Source organism: Canis lupus, chromosome 2 (genome assembly GCF_003254725.2).
Source record: "Canis lupus dingo isolate Sandy chromosome 2, ASM325472v2, whole genome shotgun sequence".
Lineage (NCBI taxonomy): Eukaryota > Metazoa > Chordata > Mammalia > Carnivora > Canidae > Canis > Canis lupus.
This window is the reverse complement of record NC_064244.1, coordinates 65,763,174-65,773,845: the sequence shown is the minus strand read 5'-3', so window position 1 is coordinate 65,773,845 and position 10,672 is coordinate 65,763,174.

Sequence of the window (10,672 nt, the reverse complement as noted above, 5' to 3'; positions counted from 1 at the left end):
GCAGAATTCTCTGTAAAGCATTGCCAGACTGGCATATTTCCACATGCACTCGTCCAGTTGCCTAGATCTTTACAAGATTCAATTCTAGATTTTAATGATTGTAAGTCTCCTAACAAATTCATCTGTCCATTCATTCAAAAATATTGGTTGAGCATGTTATAGGCACTAGGGATCTAGTGGCAAACAAGACAAGTGAGGTCTCTGTCTTCAAGGAGCTTATATTCTAGTATGGGGAAACAGCAGTAAGCAAGAAATATAGTAATGTCAGAGATTGATCATAAAAAGAAACAAAACCAGGACAGTGATTAGAGTTACGGTGGGAACAAGGATACTTTAGGGAACATCAGAAAGACTTCTATGAGCACGTAGCATTTGAACTGAATGATGGGAAGAAACCAGCCATGTGAAAATTAGAAGAGCAATTCAGGAGGAGGGAACTGCAAGTGCCAATATCCTGGGGCAGGAACAAATTAATTGTGTGCATAGAACAGAAGGAAGTCCGGTGTAGCTGGACTGGAATGAACAAACAGGAATGGGGATTTGTGAGTTTGGAACAGGGTTGGAGCTGAATCTGCTGGGAACCCTGCAGGCCTTCGTCTAAGTGCAGTGGGAAGACATTGGAGGGTTTTAAGCAGTGAGTGTTGGGGTGACACGAATGACTTGGAGTGAAGAAGAATCTGGGGGACTCATTGCTGGGTTAAGAACACAGGGACAGCCCCTGGTAAGGCCGAGGCCAGTTGCTATCTGTGCAGTGTCTAAGCCAAGAGCCAGAGACCCTTGATCTCACCAAACTGTCTCCCTTGGCCCTGGTTAGCCACTAAGCCTTTAGCCTGAGACTAGGCTTTAAGAAAACGCAACTAAAAATCATATGTGCCTTTAGCTGTATATTCAATCAGCACCCTCCATCCTTTCCAATTTGTTGTGGCAACTTATATTGGATTCCCGAACTCAAGTGCTATTTCGTTTAATGAAGAGGCTCTGGCCTTAATTAAGATGACTGGGCTGCATTTGCAGAGTTAACAATTCTACCTTTAAATTGCTGTCGCCAAATTGCTGGGTGCTTGAAGCTAGCCAGCCACCTCCAAAAGCTGCTTTCCTTGTGCCTCCCTATCAGGAGCCAGGTAGGCATCTAAGGACTTCCGGAGACCTCTTGCTGAAGTGCTGGACAAGGCTCCTCTGTGACACTGTCACAGCTCTTAAAGGCAGAGAATTGCCAATTAGCCATGTAGTCTGCTTTTGGAATCCAGTTCAAACATCATTTCCTCAAAGTGAACTAAATTATAAATTTTTTTCTGCTGATTATAGATAACAGATCAGAGCATTTTAAAATATATTGCTCTTTTCCAGGAGAGGAATAAAAATCTTGACACTTAAAAAATAGCAGCAACCAACCATCATGATGTTTTTCCTATGATGTGCCGGAGCAAATCTTTATGTTCTTCACAAATGAGGGTACTGTCTGGGTCAGAGTGGAGTGTGGGAGGTGAAAATGACTTCGTGATGAATTTTGGTCCTTCCCCCTTTATTCTCTGCTTACTTGTGATTTCAACTCCCACTAGTGTTTTCTAGTAAGCTAATACTGAATTATGGCATTCTTTTCTTTAGCAAGGTCTCTTGACAGTTAGAACTAGGGTAATAATAATGGGAGGCAGGAGGAGGAAATGGATCTTTAACCAGCTTTTATGTCTGTGATAGATGGCGAAAGGAGGGCACGTGGTTAGCTTTGAGTGAAGCTGAGGGACAGGACCCAGTAATTGGTCTGACAATTTTAAAATCTATTCTTCACATTAAAAAAAGTTAATCATCAAATTGCTTTCATAATAGTCCCTCAGAAGCAAGACATGATTTTGCCTGTTTCTCAGGAAAGCAGCAAAGAGACTTTCGTAGATAAACTCCATCACTGGGTTGGAAGATGGACACAAGGAGATAGGACAGGGACTCAACAAAAAACATCTCTTTCTGCATTAGCCAGGAGTTGACGTGGGTGGAAGAGGTGTTCTCTGGGGAACAGTGTCTCCCAGCTAAGGAATGCAAGAGATGCTCATAGCAGGGCTTGTGAGACTTCACTGCCCCCTTTCCAGACAGATTTTTCTCACCCAGCTGCGCCCTGGGGTTCATTTTCCACCTTTGGGTTGAAAGCCATCATCTCCAGGCGATTCTTGCTACATGCATGCTCTAGGCTAGTGGGAGCAAATCATATACCATGTCGACATGGATTCATCATGTAGGCTGCCTAACGCCAGGGCCCAGAGGTAATTGCCACTCATTCACTCTTTTCATTTTCATCTCATCTTTGTCACCTCTCCCCTCCACTCCTCCAAGTACCTCTTCCCACCAGTTTTGCAAGCCTGAGTTTTGTCCTTCAGGTCCAGCTGGCCGCAAGCATCATATCCAACCAGGTTCACTCCTTCTCAGAAACCTCTCTTGAGTCCCCACTGTTTAGACTCCTGAAACTGTGTTGGCAAAGCCCCAAAGCTGTAGGGACTCTGCAACTGGCTAACTCTCTGCTCTGGGGAGAGTCACGCAGTCCCTTAGGTCCAGAAGCAGAGCAAAGGGGCTGTCAACACTGTGTCTATGGCTATGGGTGGAGACACCAGAGAATGTTCATCTCTTTTTTCTGTGTTACAGTCTTTAGATTTGTTGAAACATCAGCCTCATTAATTCGTCTGGGTTGTCTACGTATCTACCCATTTCTAGCTAAATTCTGAAGATGCATAGGGAGAGAATGCACAAACTCTAATTCTTTCTTGCCACTGCTTGAGGCTCCTCTCTGTGAAATAGGAAAAACAGTACTTAGCTCATGGCTCGTACATGCAAGTGACACTCTGTTGTATCTGGTCCCAACACTGCATTTTATTTCCCTCCCTGCCCCTCTCTCAGCAGTGCCTAGAAGGGTGCCTGGACTGTTGGAAATTCTCTGCCAAAGGTCAGCCCCGGCCTGTGTTCTCCAACAACACATCCAGCTACCTTACAGTCACACAGCTGTGTCGGCTGTCTCATTCTGCCCACCTGGCTCTCTCTGCCCCTTAGTCGTTTTCCCATTTTGTTTTTCTGTATTTGTGGATTCTCAGGCATGGGAAGAACTTTGATTTTCGTGAGCTTTTGTGATTGTAAGAAAATCAGTCCTATTTTCCATGCCTTCAGGAAAGAGATTCCCACTAATCCAGGCACACTTCAGTTTTAACTTCCTAACAACAAGGAGTTTCATTCCTCGAAAGCTCTGTAATTCTTGCCCTAGTTCTACCTCTGACCTTGGTGTGTAATCTTACAGAAATCAGCCTTCCCAAGCCCTGTTTGGCTCCCTTGTTAAATGATGGAGGAACAGGATGAAATGCTCCCCTAGCCTGAGTTTATTAGTTCTCTTGTCTGAATCTCACCAGAGAAGAACAACACACTGACAACATCCTTTCTTTAAAAGCTCTAAATGAATCTGCTTCATGACTTTGCAGAGGCAAAGCGGGCAGCAGCACCCCCAGCCGGTTGCTAAAAATGGATCTCTGAGTTCTGTAGTCAGTTCATGGTCAGTGTGCCACAGCTGCATGCAGGCAGGACGCCCGGGGGCTAGCCTGGCACTGGGGCTTGTGCGAAGGGGCTGCAGCAAGCCCATGCCACCTTTGGACTATTTTCTCTGTGGGTCTTGTGGTCTTACTTTCACACCTAGACAGGCCCTATGATGTCTTTCATCTATGTGAATGTAAAATGTGGACAAAAAAAAAAAAAAAAAACCAACAAACACAAAACAATGAGCAAATGCCCCTTTGTAGAGCACGTCAGCCCTTCTGCTTCTGCATAGGACTAGAACTGAGGATCCTTTGCTCCTGGCCTAGGTATGCTTTATGGGATGGGTGCTATGTCCCAACCTGACCCTTTCATCTCCACATTGGGGGTGAATTGCAGTGCTTTTACATTTTAGCAGTGGTCTCATGCATTAGTCCTTTTTCTTATTTCCAGCTGTCCTTGCAACGCTCTTCAAAGTTTTCCGTGCTCCTCTGGTCTGGGAAACCTTGAACTGACAGAGATGTCACCATACTAACATGGTTCTGGTTTCTTTTGCTCACTCTGCTGTGGGATGTTGTCTTTCCTTGAGGTCTCTCCATGAAAAAACAGAAAATGCATCTCCCCCAGTTTTGCTGTCCTGCTTGTTTCTGCTCCATTAACGCAGAATGGTCTGCCCTATGAGCAGCCACAGCGGCCAGCCTGCCATCCTTCAGTGGGTTTCTTAGGGAGTGCGGAATAATGCCGCAGCAACTTAATTTCATCTCTGCTCCCCAATCCAATGTGGCAGATGGCCGGCCCTGGGAGCCAGCAGATCCAAATTGAGTCTCTTGCAGCACACCCTGTGTTCAAGGTTCATCTTGTTCAAGGGTACAGAACAAAGGATGGAGTCTTAATCAAAGTGAAAGCCATAGGTGATGAGGGCTTCCACTTCCTCCAGCTCCACAATTCTCTGCCTCCAGCTCCAGCATTACTGGGAACACAGCTCTGCCTCTGATAAAACAACAACAACAACAAAATTTTAAAAACCCAATAGACCAGATTTCCTACCCAATCCCTCCTGCTTCGGTTGAATTTGGGTGGTAATTCCCATTTAATTACTGCTTTATCACTATCATGGCAAATGATCTCCCAGTTGCTTCTCGCATCCATCTGTTGGAAGTTGCTTTAGCTAAAGCTCCCATCTTTAGCTTCTCCAATAAGGGATTGAAAGGAGATCAAACTGAGGAAAATAATGTAATACAAAAAAATAATGTCATACATAATAATAATCAGCACTGACTGAATATGTTGAGTGTCAGGTAATGTGCTAAGTACTATGCATGAATTATTACTTCATTGATTCCGCATTGAAACTTTGTAAGGTAGAGGAGAGTATCTCCATCTCAGTGATGAAGAAACCAAGTCTCAGTGGGGTTCAACAGCTTTGTCAAGGTTATACAGCTATAGAATGGTAAAATTAGAATTCAAGCCCAAGCTTGCTTGCCACCAGAATTCATGCTCCTAATCGTGTTTCAGTTTTCAGTTTTCTGGGAAGAGCTGAAACCCAGACTTGTTTTCTCAAATTGTCCAGTGGCATTTTCTTATTCTGCATCATAGCTCTTGCCTGTCTGTAAGGAAATTATTGACCCACTCTGAACTTCAAGGTCCCCATGTAGATGGTTAAGAGTAAAGGTATCACCTGCACTGAACACTTAACATTTTATCAACGTTGTGTCAGCCACAGAGCAGAGATTCAGAAAATGCTAGTTACATTTCTTAAGAGGAGTCTCCACACGGACACTTGGTTTCTACTTGGAAAGAGACATTGGGTGTACACTTTCTGTGAAAGATCTCTTGAAATTCACTTTATCAAATGTAAAGAATAGTCTTGCTGGTGAATGATATAGTCAGTGAGGTAACCTGTTTCTTCTCAAAGATTTGTATTTTAGTAGCCAAGGAAAACCTACCCAGCTCGGTCAGCCTAGTGGGTGAGAAACAAAGAGAAGTCAGGTGTCTCTTCATAATGAGACATTCATGAGCATTTTCACATTTACCTTCTTGAAACACATCCTCTGCCCGTTGAAGACCATATAAGAGAAGAATCTTGTTTCACTTTGACCCTTATATACCTAGGAGCCAATTGAACCCTTTGTGGTTAGAGCCTTTTGAAATCCTGGGGCTTCCTTCTTTAGTTTGATTTCTCCTCCTGGTTTTCTAGGGGCTTGTTTCAAGAGAGGCTTGAGAAATCGTGCAGTGTAATTGGATGATTGGTATACTTTAATTAAGGCAGCAAGATACAACGTGCAGCACATTTCAGGTTGCTTGTAGGAAGCCTAGGTGGTTGTCTGCTAGATAAAGCTCAAAGAGGCTTATTTTAATAACTGCAAGGTGAAATTGCCATCTGTAGGTTGGTCTGTGCTGTTAAGACTATGGGGTTGCATTTGTATGTAAAAACTAGTGAGACCTTTGAATGATCACCCCTTAATCTAGCTCCATGTGGGTCACGTCTTAATGAATAATGATGACTGGTTCCCTGGTAGTTGGGAAATGCTCATTGCATGGAATTAAATGATCTCTTGATAAATTTTAAATCAGTCTGGTTTCCTTCCAGCCCTCATAGCTATCCTCCCTAATCATGCAGTTTGTGCCTAGTTGAATATTTAACTAATTTTACTACTAGATTAGTCAGAGCACAATTCAGAAAGTTAAGAAGGAAAGTATCCTTAAAATTCAACATATTCCTAGCTCAGATGTAAATTGCTTTTAGATTACTTGGCATTTTGGAAAATGTGCTACAATTGTATTGAAAACCAAATGTGCAAAGATAAAGTTTCCCTTAATTTTAAAAATAAATGCTCAGAAAACTTGGGAGTATAGATAATTATAAGATATGTGCATGGCTAGAGTGGAAGCAAGTGCTATTTTATCATGGTGATACTTATGCATCCAGATGGCATCCCATAGAAAGCTTTCTAAGAATTGCTATTCATGGGAACTTATCAAAAGATGCTTTTGTTGTGTATTCACTTGTCTGGGTTGCTCTGGTCTCATTGGTAACACTTTGGACTATTTCTTTCTCTGGGAGTTCACCTGTCCCAGATTATGTCAGCTCAAGCTAATGTGAAGAAACGACAACAATGACCTACTACAAGCTATCTCTCAGGAGACAGGGATGATTCCGTGAGACAAATATAGTATTGTCACTGTGTATGTGTGTGTGAATAGAGAGACAGATTTTGAGGGCATACCTCTAAAGGAGTATTTAATAAACAGGATCCTGCATACAAATGGCCAACAGATACATGAAAAGATGTTCAACATAATGAGATATCACCTCACACATGTTTGGATACCTCTTATCAAAAAGATGAAAGATAGGACGAGGAGGGGCAAGAAGGCGGAAGAGTAGGGTCCCCAAATCACCTGTCCCCACCAAATTACCTAGAAAACCTTCAAATTATCCTGAAAATCTACGAATTCGGCCTGAGAATTAAAGAGAGAACACCTGGAATGCTACAGTGAGAAGAGTTCGCGCTTCTATCAAGGTAGGAAGACGGGGAAAAAGAAATAAAGAAACAAAAGCCTCCAAGGGGGAGGGGCCCCGCGAGGAGCCGGGCTGAGGCCGGGGCGAGTGTCCCCAGGACAGGAGAGCCCCGTCCCGGAGACGCAGGAGCTGCACCGACCTTCCCGGGCGGAAAGGGGCTCGCAGGGAGGTGGAGCAGGACCCAGGAGGGCGGGGATGCCTTGGGCTCCCGGGGACAATAACAGACACCTGCCCCCCGGTAGAGTGCTCCGAGCTCCCTAAGGGCTGCAGCGCGCACGGCGGGACCCGGCGGGACCTGGAGCAGCTCGGAGGGGCTCGGGCGGGGGCTCCGCGGAGGGGGCTGCACGGCCCCGGGAGCGCGAATCCAACATCGCAGACCGGGAGCACAGGGCGCTGGGACACAGCCCAGGATGCTGCCTCCCCCCGGGACAGGCAGAGGCCGGGAGGGCCCAGGACAGCAAGGACGCTGCTGCCCGGAGCTGAGCAGATCAGCGGCCCCGCCCCGGAGCCTCCAGGCCCTGCAGAGGAGAGCTCCGGGGTTACTGCGGGAGCTGAATCCAGGTTTCCAGAGCTGCCCCGCCACTGGGGCTGTCGCTCCTGGGACCTCACGGGGTAAACAACCCCCACTGAGCCCTGCACCAAGCAGGGGGCAGAGCAGCTCCCCCAAGCGCTAACACCTGAAAATCAGCACAGCAGGCCCCTCCCCCAGAAGACCAGCTAGACGGACAATTTCCAGGGGAAGCCAAGGGACTTAAAGTACACAGAATCAGAAGATACTCCCCCGTGGTTCTTTTTTTTTTGTTTTTTTTGTTTTTTTTGTTTTTTGTTTTGTTTTTTTTTTTTGTTTTGTTTTGCTTTTTGATTTGTTTCCTTCCCCCACCCCCTTTTTTTTCCTTTCTTTCTTTTTCTTTCTCTTTTTCTTCTTTTTTTTTCGTTTTTTTTCTTACTTTTTTTTCCTCTTTCTCTTTTCTTTCCTTCTTTCTCTCCTCTCTTTTTCTCCTTTTCCCAGTACAACTTGCTTTTGGCCACTCTGCACTGAGCAAAATGACTAGAAGGAAAACCTCACCTCAAAAGAAAGAATCAGAAACAGTCCTCTCTCCCACAGAGTTACAAAATCTGGATTACAATTCAATGTCAGAAAGCCAATTCAGAAGCACTATTATACAGCTACTGGTGGCTCTAGAAAAAAGCATAAAGGACTCAAGAGACTTCATGACTGCAGAATTTAGAGCTAATCAGGTAGAAATTAAAAATCATTTGAATGAGATGCAATCCAAACTAGAAGTCCTAACGACGAGAGTTAACGAGGTGGAAGAACGAGTGAGTGACATAGAAGACAAGTTGATAGCAAAGAGGGAAACTGAGGAAAAAAGAGACAAACAATTAAAAGACCATGAAGATAGATTAAGGGAAATAAACGACAGCCTGAGGAAGAAAAACTTACGTTTAATTGGGGTTCCCGAGGGCGCCGAAAGGGACAGAGGGCCAGAATATGTATTTGAACAAATCCTAGCTGAAAACTTTCCTAATCTGGGAAGGGAAACAGGCATTCAGATCCAGGAAATAGAGAGATCCCCCCCTAAAATCAATAAAAACCGTTCAACACCTCGACATTTAATAGTGAAGCTTGCAAATTCCAAAGATAAAGAGAAGATCCTTAAAGCAGCAAGAGACAAGAAATCCCTGACTTTTATGGGGAGGAGTATTAGGGTAACAACAGACCTCTCCACAGAGACCTGGCAGGCCAGAAAGGGCTGGCAGGATATATTCAGGGTCCTAAATGAAAAGAACATGCAACCAAGAATACTTTATCCAGCAAGGCTCTCATTCAAAATGGAAGGAGAGATAAAGAGCTTCCAAGACAGGCAGCAACTGAAAGAATATGTGACCTCCAAACCAGCTCTGCAAGAAATTTTAAGGGGGACTCTTAAAATTCCCCTTTAAGAAGAAGTTCAGTGGAACAATCCACAAAAACAAGAACTGAATAGATATCATGATGACACTAAACTCATATCTGTCAATAGTAACTCTGAATGTGAACGGACTTAATGACCCCATCAAAAGGCGCAGGGTCTCGGACTGGATAAAAAAGCAGGACCCATCTATTTGCTGTCTACAAGAGACTCATTTTAGACAGAAGGACACCTACAGCCTGAAAATAAAAGGTTGGAGAACCATTTACCATTCGAATGGTCCTCAAAAGAAAGCAGGGGTAGCCATCCTTATATCAGATAAACTAAAATTTACCCCGAAGACTGTAGTGAGAGATGAAGAGGTACACTATATCATACTTAAAGGATCTATCCAACAAGAGGACTTAACAATCCTCAATATATATGCCCCGAATGTGGGAGCTGCCAAATATATAAATCAATTATTAACCAAAGTGAAGAAATACTTAGATAATAATACACTTATACTTGGTGACTTCAATCTAGCTCTTTCTATACTAGATAGGTCTTCTAGGCACAACATCTCCAAAGAAACGAGAGCTTTAAATGATACACTGGACCAGATGGATTTCACAGATATCTACAGAACTTTACACCCAAACTCAACTGAATACACATTCTTCTCAAGTGCACATGGAACTTTCTCCAGAATAGACCACATACTGGGTCACAAATCGGGTCTGAACCGATACCAAAAGATTGGGATCGTCCCCTGCATATTCTCAGACCATAATGCCTTGAAATTAGAACTAAATCACAACAAGAAGTTTGGAAGGACCTCAAACACGTGGCGGTTAAGGACCATCCTGCTAAAAGATGAAAGGGTAAACCAGGAAATTAAGGAAGAATTAAAAAGATTCATGGAAACTAATGAGAATGAAGATACAACTGTTCAAAATCTTTGGGATGCAGCAAAAGCAGTCCTAAGGGGGAAATAGATCGCAATACAAGCATCCATTCAAAAACTGGAAAGAACTCAAATACAAAAGCTAATCTTACACATAAAGGAGCTAGAGAAAAAACAGCAAATAGATCCTACACCCAGGAGAAGAAGGGAGTTAATAAAGATTCGAACAGAACTCAACGAAATCGAGACCAGAAGAACTGTGGAACAGATCAACAGAACCAGGAGTTGGTTCTTTGAAAGAATTAATAAGATAGATAAACCATTAGCCAGCCTTATTAAAAAGAAGAGAGAGAAGACTCAAATTAATAAAATCATGAATGAGAAAGGAGAGATCACTACCAACACCAAGGAAATACAAACGATTTTAAAAACATATTATGAACAGCTTTACGCCAATAAATTAGGCAATCTAGGAGAAATGGACGCATTCCTGGAAAGCCACAAACTACCAAAACTGGAACAGGAAGAAATAGAAAACCTTAACAGGCCAATAACCAGGGAGGAAATTGAAGCAGTCATCAAAAACCTCCCAAGACACAAGAGTCCAGGGCCAGATGGCTTCCCAGGGGAATTTTATCAAACGTTTAAAGAAGAAACCATACCTATTCTCCTAAAGCTGTTTGGAAAGATAGAAAGAGATGGAGTGCTTCCAAATTCGTTCTATGAGGCCAGCATCACCTTAATTCCGAAACCAGACAAAGACCCCACCAAAAAGGAGAATTACAGACCAATATCCCTGATGAACATGGATGCAAAAATTCTCAACAAGATACTGGCCAATAGGATCCAACA